Source organism: Centroberyx gerrardi, chromosome 9 (genome assembly GCF_048128805.1).
Source record: "Centroberyx gerrardi isolate f3 chromosome 9, fCenGer3.hap1.cur.20231027, whole genome shotgun sequence".
NCBI lineage: Eukaryota > Metazoa > Chordata > Actinopteri > Beryciformes > Berycidae > Centroberyx > Centroberyx gerrardi.
Window position 1 is genome coordinate 15,816,109 of NC_136005.1, and position 9,651 is coordinate 15,825,759.

The following is a 9,651-nucleotide window of genomic DNA, read 5'->3' on the forward strand; positions in this document are numbered from 1 at the left end:
GAGAGACAGAGAGAGAGAGGGAGAGAGAGGGAGGGAGGGACGTGTGTAGAGAGATAAAGGCTGAGTAATGTCATCACAGACCCCTTGTCCTCCAGGTCTGATTAAGAGCCTCTCTGAGCACTCCCAGACGCTGCGCTGCGATAGGCCAAGGTCATGGCGAATCACGGCGCAGCGCTGCAGATTGATGCTTAACTCCGTCAGGAAACGGTGGAATCTAATTTGGCCAATGGGCTTCCTCTCCACTTCAGATGAAGAGGACGATTCCCCTCGCCCAGGGGCCCTCCGAGTGTGTGTGCATGTGTGTGTGTGTGTGTGTGTGTGTGTGTATCTGCTGGCTCGCAGCCTGGCTGGATGAGTGTGTGCGCGTGTCTGGATTCATTCTGCCTGTGTCTTATTATTTCTCAGTCTCTGTTTTTGGGTGTGGATCTGTGTGTGTGTGTGTGTGTATCCAAATGTACTTTTGTCTGCGTGTACATTCCTCTCTCTCGCTCAGTGTGTGTGCGGCGCCGCCACACTTGTCAGCGTGTGGTTAAGGAAATGTATTGTGAATGAATGGCAGGCTATGATATTAGTTTGGGAATAATAGGAGTGTAATAACTCGGTGGCGTTGCCTCCAGAGAGTGACTCCCAGGTAATCACATCTACTCAACACAATCACTGTCTCACAAGCCAGCGCCCGGGACAGGACCACGCTCTTTTTCATTTCCTCTTATGAATGTCATGAGCTGTGGTATGTGTGAAGTGGCGTTTGTGTGTGTGTGTATGTGTGTGTGTATGTGTGGTTGTGTGTGTGTGTGTGTGTGTGTGTGTGTGTGTGTGTGTGTGTGAGTGCATGCATGCTTGTGTTGCTATACTTGTGAGGACTGCTGTGAGTTCTGGAACTCTGAAGTGAGGACTTTCTGGGAAAATCTTCACTTAGAAAACAGGGTTAAAGTGATGTTGGACTTTGCTAGTACCTTGAGTTGTGTAGCTTCCTGGACATGATATAAACCCAAAATTCAGGATTCTCCGTTATCTGTTGTTATCTGTGATTGGACAATTGCCTTTTTTTTTCTCTCCATCCACTGCCATTATATGGCGAAACAGGTCTGAAAATCACACTTCTAGCACATAAACGAACGTGAACAAAGCAGTTTCTGACAATATATAAAAAAACAAGTCATTCTGCAGATTTTTTTTAAGCAAATCTCTTTCTTTATGTTATTAAACCATTCAGTTTGAACAAGTGTAACACTTAAATTCTTCTGACTGGATTTCAGTGTTACACTTAGTTAGTTTAATAACATAAAGAAAGCAATTTTGAGGTTATATCATGGCCAGGAACCTACGCAACCCAAGGAAGGTACTACCAAAGTTCAACATCACTTTAACCTCATTAGAGGTTAGGATTAGCATGAAGATACTGTTATGAGTAAGGTATGGGTCAGGTTTAGGTATATATTGGTCAGGGTTAGGATGAGAGTATAAGGAATGAATACAGTCAATTGAGGGTCTGCACAAGTATAGAAATACAAGATTGTGTGTGTGTTGCTGTGTGTCTGTCGGCCTGCCCCTTGACAGAAGGTGTGAATTGCGTACAAGTGCAGGAAAAGAGACAGAGACAGAGAGAGAGAGGGCGATAGAGAGAGAGAGAGAGAGAGAGAGAGAGAGAGGAGCTTGTAAAGTGAAGGGCATTCTATCAGGAGGTTTCAAATGGGTGACTCCCCAGTGGTGCAGTGGTGGAGAGAGAGAGGGAGGAGAGGAAAGAGAGAGGGAGCAGGTGAAGAGAGAAAGCAGCCAGGGGTAGCAATATGGCTGAGCTGGTGGATCGATAATACACTCTGTGATCCATAACATATTAATAGGTGGGAATACATTATTACTGTTAAGAGATGTCAGTTGGACAGGGCACAGACATCACATACGTGTGCACACACACACACACACACACACACACACACACACACACTTCTGAGTGCTGGGGAATTTCGAGCTGAGCAAAGGTGACGGACATAACACTGCATCCGGCCACGTTGCCAAAGAATAACCCTCAACCTCCTCCTCTCCTCTCCTCTCCTCTCCTCTCCTCTCCTCTCCTTCACTCTTTCTTACCTTCTTATTACTGTCCTTGGGACTCTCTACAGAGCTCCCTCTCCTCTCCTCTCCTCCTCCTCCCCCAGACGTCCTCTCTCTCTCTCTCTCTCTCTCTCTCTCTCTCTCTCTCTCTCTCTGTCCATTTCATTTCCAGTCTTAATATCCTGATTGAAGTGGTCACCTTTCCCTGTGCTGGTTAATGAGCAGCAGGTGTCTGAGTGCAGCTTACTGGAGCATGGCTGGGACCCAGAGACCAACTCACAGTAGAGCAGCTCCTCCATCAGCCTGGAGAAAAGGAAGAGTATGCAGCCCACCCTCCTAAAGCACTGTAATGGTTTTTCATTATTGCAGATAGTGAAGAGCGGGAATAAAAGAGAGAGCTAGGACATTAGATGTGTCATTAAAAAAGTGTGATACCAACATTCTTTCACAGTTCATGTATTGTATTGACTGTAGTTTCAGTGGTTAAATTTAGTAAGTAATTTTACTGAACATAATCACAGTAAAAATGTTTTTTTTTTGTTTTTTTTTTAGAATTGCAGAATCACAATAATATTATGGTGTTGGACCTTACCAATACACAGTCTTTAGTAGTTTGAGCTGGGATTTGAATCCACGCAATCATGGTATGCACATTAGCAGACTGAGCATGGTAGCCCAGAGTGTGTACACACATATGGATGTGTGTGTGTGTGTGTGTGTGTGTGTGTGTGTGCAGGCATGTACATATAGTTTTGTATCTTGTATTTAGTGTCTGTTGTGATGCCATTTATGACAGTGCCATTCTGTCTGAGTGAGTTGTTTGACAGATGACAGTCTTCACCAAACGGAGGCGACGACAACACAACACAACACAACACAACACAACACAACAGCCTAGGTGCTCTGAATGCACCTCTAGACCTGATAGATAGATAGATAGATAGATAGATAGATAGATAGATAGTGAAGAGAGAGGTAGACAAAATGGTTTGAGGTGGATTTGAGTTGGTGTGTCTTTCACTTGCCTCTCAGGCGGCTCTCTGGATTATGCTGAAACTCCAATCCTAATGCTATTTTCATGTAAAACCTTTGCAATTCACATTTTGAATTCTTCCTTTGATTATTTCAGTTAGGGGGTTATTTCAGTCAAACGTCTACATTGTCATGATTTATGTAACATAGCTTCACAGTGTTGCCACAGAAGATAGGGAAATAGCCTACTTCACGTTTCACTAGTTTATGAGCTTTGTGTTGCAGTCTTTCAGCTTATGGTCCCAGAGATGAAAAAAAAACTTTGACTGATGTGATTTGGAGCATTTTGAAATAATGTTAATAACCCACCTCTCTGCTCGGAATGCTGTCTTTCCCCACGGTGTTACAAACAGCTATTCATTCAGATGGGAGCAGCTGCTCTAACACATTACCAGAGCAGCCCTGGATAACTTATTGTCAAATTTGACATTTTGATGTTTATTTAACTTAATAAACCCAAAAACTGTAAGCAATAAAACATCAGAAGTACTTTGTGATGTTTTCAAGAAGTGATTTAAAAATTAGAGGCATTTTCACCACAGTACGAGTCTGTCTACTTAACAGCCTGTCTTCCACCCACCATGGTTTAAAAATTACCGCAGAATCCCATTACCTTGTTAAATTGTACTGAGGTATGTGGATAGAGCGGATGCCTGGTGATATGAATTTATAGACAGGGAGGAAATTCAACTTGACATGTATAGAAAATGCAGACTGAAAGTGAATAATTTCTTATTTGCCATGAACTAAAAGTGTTGAGATTATCCTGAGTCTACATTACTGAGTTGGTTTCATAATCCCAGGTCCCATGAAACTTATTCAAAACCCACTGTCTATTTTCCAAAAGGGATCAGTATCAATAATTACATTGTGGACTTGAGGTTTAGGATACAGTTCAGACATTTCTTTAGTGTGGTAGTTGTCTGTGAGTTAAAAGCCAAAGGACAGTAACTGCATAAGATTAAGACTTCATGACTTAATTATTTTCATCTTCATTATCTCTTCTCCTGACAAAAGTATTCTTGGTACAGAAGTGGATGATATATATTGTTTAGTAGCATCTATGGGTCTAATTTTTGTTGAAATTAAATCTAAACTTGAGTCATGATGTTTGACCTTTGAAAAACACAAAAAATAGTTGCTGCTGTAGGGCAGAGTGGATCTAGACGGTGTTCGATCTTCATCTACCTGCAGTAAGTCACGCCACATCTCTACTCAGCTGCAGCAGTGAATTAATATGAGGAACACACTCATCTCTGCGTGTGTGTGTGTGTGTGTGTGTGTGTGTGTGTGTGCATGTTTGTGCACACAAAGTATGTGCTGAGGTGAGCCTGTATACCTGTAGGTTGAGCTATGGTCTTGCATCATAAACCCTGGAAGTTTGGAGTGAAGGAAAGGTAGAGGAGAAGGAGGGACAGAAGGAGGAAGGGATGGAGGGAGGGAAGAAGAGAGGGAGGGAGGGAGGGAGGGCGAGAGGATGACGTGGGGCTGAGTTGACAGTTTAGAGACTGCGCTGGTGTACTCCTTTGATATAGTGCTGTGGCAAGCCATAGTGATGGAGAGGAACAGCTCTGGATCTGATGCCAGAGATGCAGACGTGATTCCCACTTTAAACTGCTCCTGGGGATTGGACTGATCTTACAGCAAAGAACCAAATATTACTATGTTGTTCGTGGACTGAAGCTTTGCAGCAGCAGTACAAATATAGTGTATGCTAGTTATGGGGTTCTCTGATACATCAAGCACACAGTAAGAAAGCTAATTGGCATTTGTTTTGTCGGTCTCTCTGCTGCAAATTTTTTGTTGCATCCCATATTTTTGTTTTTATTTGCAGAACCTTTGATCAATTGCTTTAATATCAGTTCTACTTTAAAACACTCCAATTTATGTGCATGTGTGCCTGTGTGTGTCTTTGTGTGTGCATGTGTGTGTGTGTGTGTGTGTGTGTCTCTGTGTGTTCTAGAAAAAAGGTAAAGAGGGTAGTAAACTAGTATTATTCTCCTCACCCAAAAACCATCACTGTATCCTTGAGAAAGTCATTTCACCTCAGACGATGTGCAGCGGCCATACAGGGTGCCCCCAGATTTGTGTGTATGTAACTGAGTGCCTAATAAATACATGTTCAGAGAAGCTATTCCAGGTAGAAAATGAATAAGTAAGTAAATAAATGAATAAAACGAAAAATAAAAGGATGTGGGTCTCCACGTATGAGCTCTCTGGGCTTCCCGAGACTGGAAAGGAACTCCTGAAGGATCTCGCACCTATGATTTGATTGGCTGGCGGGTGCGATGTTGTTATTTTTGTTGTGGAGTGGATGGCTAGGTGTGGATGGGTGGGTGTGAATGGGTAGGTGCTAATGGAAGGCTGCCATTTAGGACACACACAAACACTACAGTGTACACACACACGGTGGGTCAGTGAAGCCTCCTACCTACAATGTCACAGTCCTGGTGGAATTGGAGTTCGGGCACTCTATCTCCATGGTTACGAATATGGAGCTAAAAATAGCATAGCTTTATCAACATCACATGGTCCCTTGAGTGTGTTTGTTTGCGTGTGTGTGTGCGCGAGAGAGCAAGCATAGGTCAGAGACATGGGCATTACATTCAGTGTCCAGCTCCAACTTTATATATTTATCTCTAAGCCACAGCTGAGCTTAAAATGGGAGAACGAAAAAAAAAAAACGTAGACTGTCAGACTGAGAGAGGTGGTGAGAGGGAGCGCACACGCAGGGCCGATGCCAAGAGCTTGGCTCGGGTTTTGTTACTCTGACATGCACAGATAGGTCCATATGCAACGGAGCATTGTACACACTGGGAGAACAAGGTGTGTATGTGTGGTGTGTGTATGTGTGTGTGTGTGTGTGTGTGAGAGAGAGAGAGAGAGAGAGAGAGGGAGAGAGAGGAGAGCAGTGGAAAGCACTAAACTACAGACATAGTTTCACTGCTGATGTCAGGAAAGCGGATTGCTGCGGTTCCCTTCTCTTTTTTGTTGGTTTCTCTTTCTCTCTCTCTCTCTCTCTCTCTCTCTCTCTCTCTCTCCCTCTCTCACTCTGTGGTGTGAGCGAGGCCAGATGAGTTGCTATGTCAGTGGGAATGCAGCAGTGAGGGAGGTGAAGCTTTATTTCTCCATGAAAGGTGTATTTTTCTCTTGTCAACAGCCATGGCTGCAGCAGCCTCTCCTTGACTCCCTCCTCCCATTCTCCATCTCCTTTCTTACATTTCCTTGGCTCCTTCCTATCTTTGCCCCTCTCTCTCTCTCTCTCTCTCTCTCTCTCTCTCTCTCCTATCTGGAGCTGTACAGAGGACAGATTGAGGGTATTATTTTTCTTCGACTGAGTTTTTCTGCCAGGCCGTGATACTGAAGGTCCCATTCTGCTCCTGTGTCCAAGATAAATCAAAAACATTTTTCTACAGCCGCAATCAATGCCTCAGCCCTTTTTCAATGGTTCTGCCTTTTTCCTCTCTCTCTCTTACACATATACACGCACATGCACACACACACACACACATGCAGACACACACACACACACACTCTCTCCTCTCGGTCTCTTCCTGAGGCGATGGTTCTCTCTCGAACGCTGACATCAGATAGCCTCCCTCTAGCAGTCCACTTCTCTGGGAGGGATTTGCATCTCATTTGCATCTCATTACAGATTTAATAGAGCAAACGGTGCTCCATCCTTAGTGAAAATGACGAGGAGGAAAGGGGGAAGATGAAGATAGCCGGGGAGAGTAGTGACTGTGTCTGTAGGCCATGGACGCTTCCAAGCATTGGTTATATCCCCAGTCACAGGAAGATCAACCGCTGTTGCTCTACAATTAATCATAGCCTTGACAGAGCCAAACAATAATAGTGTGATACTTCTCTCTATAGGGAAATTCTTGCTCTCTCAGTGTCTTGCTCAAGGACACCTCGGCGGGGCGGGTGCCAGCCGACACGGGGTCGTGAACCCGGCTTGAAGGACAACCTCTCTAACCTGTCCAGGGAAACGCAGCGGACCGGACTTTCACACTCGCCGATGTTAGTTCTCACTTGTCACTGTTCCTCTTCTCACAGAGCACACGCAGCCAAAGAAAGATCCCACACTCTCACATACAGTTAAAAGGGCAGAAAATATGATTTGTTTATGGAAATTCATATCAGTCGATGTGTGACAATCCCGAGATAAACCCTGGCGTATCACCTAGCCCTGTTTTAATTACCTTATTGTGCTGTCTCTCCTCAGCAGCAAACTCCTGGAAGGAAGAGGCTTTTTCAATTAGGATTTCTCCCCCCTTCTGTGCTCTGCTCCCTGCCACACTCATTGTTATTGTGTGTGTGTGTGTGTGTGTGTGTGTGCGCGCATGTTTGTTTGTGAGAATTATTTGGTAACCTTTCTAATTTCACACTTGTTAAGTTTCCATGTAAAAGGCACCGTTTTAGAAAGAAGCCCTCAGGATGGGTGAATGTCATTAGTGACGTGTATGTTGTGTGTGTGTGTGTGTGTGTGTGTGTGTGTGTGTGTGTGTGTGTGTGTGTGTGTGTGTGTGTGTGTGCGTGTGTGTCAGAGGGTTGATTATGCATAGATTAGTAATATGAAATCAGGGACAGGTTTGAGGCTCTCTCGGGCCTACTTTCACCACAGTCCTCACCACACACACACACACACACACACACACACACACACACACACACACACACACACACACGACACGTAAACAGAATACATCACCATACAGTTGCTTACAATTCTGTGACCAAATGAGGTGATCAGCCATTTCTATTGTTCCTGCTTGCAGGCTTCTCTCCAGGCAGACTGTGCTGTGTGTGTTTCTGTGATGATGATTATGCTCTTTCTCTCTCTCTCTCTCTCTCTCTCTCTCTCTCTCTCTCTCTCTCTCTCTCTCTTTAATTTATGAATGTGTTGTTGTTGGAGCTGGTGCTGATAGGCCCAGAGATGGCATTTAGCTAAAGAGCAGAGAGGCTGTTAGCTTCGCCATTCATCTAATCAATCTCACTAATGAAACCACTGTCCTCTCCACAGCCCCTCTCTCCCCTCTCCTCTCTCATCCTTCTCTCTCTTCTCTCATCCTTCTCTCTCTTCTCTCATCCTTCTCTCTCTCCCCTTTCTTCCCTCATCCCTCTCTCTCCTCTTGCACTTTATCCTTTCACTTCCTCTGTGATGGCACCCTGCCACCCTATGCATTCTCATTTTGTTCCTTCCTTCCTTCCCTCCTTCCTTCCTTCTTTGCTTCCTTCCTTCCTTCCTTCCTTCCTTCCAGCTGCTCTAGATTAACCAGCGGAATCATTTCCAGTGAGGCTGCTTTCTGCCGTGGTGTTTGCTTCCTCCATTTCAGCAGAAACCATGTCTCCTCTCCTCCCCCAGCAGAATAGATGGTGGATTGACCCAGTTAGGGTGAGAATGGGTATTGTACTGGGAGTGTGTATGTGCCAATGTGTGTGTATATGTGCGCGTATGTGCGTTTGTGTGTGTGTGTGTGTGTGTGAGCGTATGCGTGTATGTGCGTGTGCATACGTGCACTTGGATTTCTGTGTGACAGTAACTGTACTGTACTGGTGTCTGCAGGAGTAACTGGGTTTTGTGGCTGATCATTATTGAAGTGGATATTCGGAGCAGCGTTGTAGGCACAATGATCTGACGATGGTGCGATAAGTCCTGACCTTTCAGAAATATGGCTGCCTTATCGTCAGATGCCCTCTTCTTCTTACAGATGGATTGCAGCAATAATGCACCTTATTTTGTCCTTTCCTTAGGTGTAATTGATGCCCCTGCTAAGATCTTCTATCATTCATGAAATATTTGGCTGTCTTAAACCTTTTCTCCAGCACACATCCAAGGTAGTATAGCTATATAGCAAAACCAAACAGGAGAAAGCAATTAAGATTGCCAACATTCTCCCTTCTTACCACAAGAGTTAGCATAGTAACCAAAAAGCATGGTGAGCTGTGCGTCACGGGAATCATCAGCATGGTAAGAATGTATCTTTTACCAGTCACATTGTTTGTTTGAATCCGTTGTGTGATAACAAACACAGATGTACAAGACTGTGATGTGATGATGTGTAAAATATATCAGCTTTGTTTATTGGTGAAATGTCTCGTTAGCATTATACCTGGCAGAGAGCCACAGTATGCATCCAGCACTGGGATACTGTGCGAGCCTACGAAGAGGGATCCATGCTGGATATTTTGTGTTTTCGTTGTTATCCACCCAATTCTTGTTTTTGATACATAAAGGAGGAGAGAGAGAGAGAGAAAAAGACAGATAGAAGGAGAGCGAAAGAGAAAAGATTGCCCTTGGGGCCCCTCTGTCTCTTTCTCTTTTCACCACTTCATTCTTAAGTTTGTATTTGTGTGTCTATGTATATGTGTGTGTGTGTGTGTGTGTGACTGTTTGTGTTTATTTATACGTGTGTGCATAGCTGTATGTGTGTGTGTGTGTGTGTGTGTGTATGTGTGTGTAGCCCTAGGGGTGTTGAGGTTTGCTGGACAGGGACCCTACAGAGAGTCTTTGTGGAGAAGTCTTCCCTGCAGCAAGGTCGCTCCTTCTCTCTCTCTCTC

General features: G+C 44.4%; 1 protein-coding gene across 1 annotated transcript in view; it reads left to right on the top strand.

Moving 5' to 3' along the window:
• The window catches only part of mysm1 (Myb-like, SWIRM and MPN domains 1), a 67,307-nt gene that overhangs the window by 54,601 nt on the left and 3,055 nt on the right, over positions 1-9,651 (top strand). The gene's annotated exons all lie outside the window — the stretch shown is intronic.